The sequence below is a fragment of the Thalia democratica genome, chromosome 3 (assembly GCF_965202585.1).
Source record: "Thalia democratica chromosome 3, ktThaDemo2.hap1.1, whole genome shotgun sequence".
NCBI lineage: Eukaryota > Metazoa > Chordata > Thaliacea > Salpida > Salpidae > Thalia > Thalia democratica.
The window spans coordinates 39,902,917-39,908,708 of NC_139167.1; the positions used below are offsets into that span (position 1 = coordinate 39,902,917).

A 5,792-nucleotide genomic window follows, 5' to 3' on the forward strand; every position below is an offset into this window, starting at 1 on the left:
AATTTATTTATAAGAAAATAAACAATGAGTTTTAAACTATTTTTATCTTTAAACTATATTATTTGAAATTTTATTAAAAGGTTAAAACTTTTATTGATTAAAAGTAATACTTTTTTATAAAAAAATTTATTCAAAAACTAATTTGTTAAATATATTTTTATTTATCTTAAATATTGTCTCATAAAATAGTAAGAGTTTTTGTTTTCAAAGTTTCGTCCGGCCAAAGAGAAGCAACAACGTGTGGATAAGAATTTAACAAATTTATTCAAAATTTTTTTTACATCTTAAGAAAATTGTACAAAGTCTAAAACAACTTTATGCACGCTACTAAGCCTAGGTTTACTAAACACTTTAAGAAATTTTCTGTTGAACAATATATTGAGTAAACTATTTATATTATAACTTAAAGTAATTGTAATCCTTTTGTTGTTAACGTTCAAATCAGATTTCTCCGGGCGATCATTAGAACTAGTTTAGAAAACTTTTAAATCAACAAATCTCTCTTTGTTTTGTTTCACTACTTTTTTTAAGGCTAAATAAGACCGCTTCCTGAAAAGTAATTAATCAGCTTATTTCATAGTTTATTATGATTATAGTGTATGTTTTTAGCACAAATTGTTACAAATAATTGATAAAAATGGTTTTACTGGGCCTCTAGTTCAATGTATAATAATTTATTATATTTATACCGTAATGCATGTCATTCAACTATATAAATTTTGAACTCAAATGTCTCTTATCTAAGTGACTTTTCGTTTAATCAGTACTTATCGAATTTAATTTTCTTTAAATTACTAAGACCGTTTACAACTAAAATGATTCTATTTAGTTAAATTAATATTTTTTTTGATTATTACCATAAAATGTTATATGTACAATGAACAATCGAATCTTTTGTTGAACAGGGTACGTTTGAATACATTTAAGCTTAGTTAAAAACTGTTAAATTTTATTGCATTAAAATGATGAATTTTTCTTGAGAAAACATTTTCAAGTTCAACTTTGCAATTTTAAACAACTTACGCATGCACCAACACATACATTTAAAAAACTTTTTTTTAATATAATTGAAACGTTTTTATGCTAAAAGATCTTTTTTTTGATGCTTTAAAAAATCCTTGTAAGGAAAACTTAAGTATGAATATTTTCATTTTATTTTATAAACAGTAGGAATAGTCTTAGATTTATTACGTATTAGAAAAAATTATGTTTATACAAAGTGCAGTAGTTTTTATGTTTTTAAACATTTTTGATCCGAAAACTTAGTGCTCAAAAAGCAATTTCCATTTAGATGCACTTTTTGTTCAAAATGCGTACTTAACAGGAAGATTACTGTATTACGGAAAATTGAAAAAACTACGAAAAATTTTAATAAATTAACAAAAAAAAGTGCTTTTTTTTCCCAAACGCTTATGTTATATTTCATCTGATCTTTTATAAATAACATTGAGTTTGCGTGGCAAATAGACAAACTGTTGTATATTGAACGACAAAAATAAATCGTTCAAAATATTCGGTCATGGGACCTGGTGCGCGAAAAACCTTTCGGTTATCGAGTCGCACACCACTTGGATACCTTTTAACGTCTTGTCCAGGAATTAAACATCATTTAAATTTGTCTTACTTAAATATGCAAGCCTTGTTTTATTCATAGCATGTATTCAAATGTTTAAACATTTCCAAAAACTGTCAGTAAATACGTCACAATCAACAAACGAAAGCAATTTCAAAACGTTTTGTTTTCCATGTCAAGTTTGTGTGTATTCAAAGAGCAAAAATGGGCCTGATCAAAGACATAGGACACTTGGACGCCTACTTCCGGGAACTGAACTCGAACCCCGGCAAGCTGGTCGTGGTCGACTTCCACGCCTCGTGGTGCCCGCCCTGCCGCGCCATAGCGCCGCAAGTGCACCGCCTGGCGGAGAACAACGACATCGTGGTGGTGAAAGTGGACGTGGACGCGGCGCAGGACGTGGCGAGCAGGGAAGGGGTGCAGGCCATGCCGACGTTCATGTTCTACAAGGACGGCAGGAAGGTGGACGAGTTCAGGGGCGCGCAGAAGAAGGCGCTGGACGAGACGGTGGAGAAGTACAAGTAGTCCGTGTTAGTTTGGTGTGGTGTCAAGTGCAAGTAAACATTAAACGAAAATAAGTATTTGTTTTCACCTGAAACTTGCATTTGTGCTTCTTTTTGTTATCGGTTTGTGTGTTCGTCAAACTTGGCATCGAAAAATAAACTTTCAATATAGAATGTTGTTTGTGATTTAGTAGGTATTGGTATTTTATTAAAAAATACTAAAATATAACAACTTAGTGATTAGATAATGTAATAAAGTATAGCTTTTTTTTTGTTACTTTGACTGATAGAGTTTAATATGTAGATTTTTTATAAATATTCCTAAGTAAACTATATTTTTGTCAATTTGTTTTAATTTTAAATTTGTAAATTTTAGGACATCATCAATCTTGTTTTATTATTTTTAAAATGTTTTTTTTTTTGCTAATGTTAAACATAGCAGATAACAAGTAATGCATGGTACTAGACTAATTTGAAGATTTAGAAGAATGTCTTTCTTTCTTAAGATGATTTAAACTACCTGAATTCTTTCTTAATTCACTTTTTCTTAAGAATATCTTTCTTTCTTAGTACACTTTAGACTCACTTCTGCTATTCTATCAAAGGAATTACTTTTAGTTATACGATTAAACTATACATTAAAGGTTTAACTAAAAAGACCATACAGAAAACAAGTAGTATAAATGTTAATTATCTTTCAAAGACTTTTAAAAAACGGAATAATAATATAAACAAAGCTATACTTGCTTAATTTAATTTCACTTCATCATTTATCATTATTTGAAACCTAGTTGTTGTTTAAGTTTATAAAACACAAAAGTCTAGCTCAACTACTTGAGTGATTAGTTCTTACTGAATTAATTTTTTAAAAGCTTGCTTTTGTATCAATTTAAAGTAAACTAGACTTACTTCTTACTTCGGTATATGACTTAAAGAAAATATAATATACCATTAAGGTTTAAAATCAAATTTACAGTCAAAATTTGTTTAATTTTTTTCTCTTATGTAATTGTAAACTTGATTTTAGAAATCACTCTGACCAGTTACTGAATAACTAATGTTTTTTTCTACTAGCCAAATTGTTTAAGATTGAAAAAGATATTACAAAAAAGAGTTGAATTTAATACAAAAACAAACTTACTAAAACTTTGACCCTAGATGTCGCAAATTTACTTACAAAGAATTAAACCAAAAACTAAAATTAAAGTTATTAGTTTGTAATAATGATGGAGTGTAAACTTTGATTCTAATTTATACTGTTATATTATAACCAATGCAGAAAAGGGGAACTATTTAGCTAAATTAAAAAAAAAACTAAAAAAGTTACTTATTTAGGGTTTATATACTTACTTACTTATTTAGGGTTTATACTGTAGATTTAATTCCTGCCAAGAAAAATTTTAGCCTCTTTGGTGTTTATATACATACTTGGTAGTACATACCCCTGCTGATCTGCAAAATAAAAAATAAGTTGCTAAATTTGGTTTCTAAATTCCAACGTTGATTCATTTGAAAGTATAGACAATCACAAGTTAAAAGCATTATATCCGAAATCACATGACAGCAATTGTCAAACTCTCTTGCCACGGTCATATATGGCATTAAACTTAGAGATAGTTTACTGTTTTTAAACAAACTTGTAAGCTACGTTACTATAGTCACTTTTTATATACATTTTGGGTTTAGACTCTGGTAGGTTTTCCCCGATGTTTTCTTTAACAAAGCTAAAGTAGAAACAAAATTATGTAAAAGTTTAATAAGAAAATGAATTACAATAAATGCAGCATCATGCTTTGAACACAAAAATAATTACTGCAAGCTAAAGTTTTACAATCAATAGTGTGAAGCAGGGACGTAGCTAGCTCAAAAAAGTTACGAACCTGCAAAAATTTAAGTATCTGAAATGATGCGTTATAACGTGCTGGCGGGAACACAGCAATTTAAACTACCTCTAATGTTATTGAGTTTAATATGAAAATATGCAGTCATGTAAATACTTCAAAAATGGAATGTTGAAGTATGAGTGTTAACTGTATACAAGGCAATTTATTTTACTTCACCCCCGCCCCCCTATGACTCTTCATGTGTTGCCACTTGTGTAAACCCATAAATCTTTCATTGAAAATAAGTATAAGCAAGTCACAACTTAATTCAAAAACACTTATATCGTTTTCAAAGTCAAATATTTAATGTAGTCAATAGATACAACATTGAATTATGCAAGTTTTTGTAATATAAAATTGTATGATTTTTAAATTTGAAGAAAAAACTACAGCTTTCATTAGAATCAATTTTAACAAATTAAATCTTTAGTACGCTAAATGTATACAATTTAGATGTTTTTAACTCAGTACTCGTTTAGTTTTGCTAAAGAGTACATATATATCAAAATCATCTTTCAGGAGTGCATAACTGAGTATAAATGAATACTAAAAGCTAAGGAAGCCACATAAGTATAAGCTACGTGCTTGGTGTAAAGCAATAATACTTTGTTTTGACATAAATTAAGTTAAAATTAGAAAAAAAAATTAATTGAAAAGAAATAATAAAATTAATTATGTAATAAAACTAACTAAGCTTTTCTAAAAACCTTTACTGATAGCTAAATTATAAAAAAGACGTAACATTCAAATTTTTTATATTGATAAGTGAAGATTCAACACTCAATATCGTTTTTCCTGTCTAAAAATGTTATTAGAGCCAAAGTTACGCTCGTTGTCTAAGCTACAATAGTTTTTTTTAGAAAAATCATTAATTATCATAACAAAGTATGGGTCGGCTGCAGTTGAAAAGTTTAAATATTTTTTTTATTCATAATAATATGCAAATGAGGTAAACTGATAATACAACAGTATATTACGAAAATCTATATTCTATACCTATATCCCTAAATCACCTTACCCAAATAAAAAGAAAAGAAAATTAGTAATAAAACTTAAAATAAAATAGCTAAAATATTAGCCAATCAGAAGCGACCTTAAAACTACAGCCGACGCACAAAGTATAAATGTATATAATTCCCTGTTGTGAGAGCTTTTACCTACAGAATTTAAAAATTAATCAAAACATATAATTAATGTTCACACTTTATTTTTTGGTAGTAGAACATACCTATTATTGGTTCAGCTCCAACTTACAATCTTCACATCATTTTACTAAAGTAGCTCAGTAAATTAAAATGTATTTTGTTGAGAATGTAGTCATTATGCAAACCAAGAATTTTTACTGTTAGAGTAATTCATTTGTGTTTGAGTAATAGTCTATACTTGACCTGGGTCGCTTGAGAATTCCACTACTAGATTAACCAATTAGAGCAAGCTTTTTTTAAGCCAATCAGAGGCTGTTTTAACAGAAGTAACAGTAGCTTAACAACAACTGATGCTAAGCTGAGAAATGTAAAACCATTCATTGAAATAAGAAATAGAATAAATAATAAAAGGAGAATTTAATGAAAAATGTATATTATGATAGATAAAGAAATTAATTCATTTTCTTAAGAATATATAGTGATAGTTATAAATTAGCTAGTAATGTACTAATAAAATTTAAAATAATTTATATGTTAAGGTTAAATATATATCATCATTTTTTATATTAACAAGAAGTTAGCAGTATGAAAGTATAAGTATGTAAGCGTAAAATATAATTTTTTAAAGCAATTTTCTTGCAAACGTTTAAGTACTTTTTATTTATTTTTAAGATCTAAAAATTTACTT

The 5,792-nt window shown here is 27.8% G+C and overlaps 1 pseudogene; it reads left to right on the top strand.

Moving 5' to 3' along the window:
• Positions 1-1,777: 1,777 nt before the first annotated feature.
• LOC145832281 (thioredoxin pseudogene) lies at positions 1,778-2,098 on the top strand (annotated as a pseudogene).
• Positions 2,099-5,792: the final 3,694 nt, after the last annotated feature.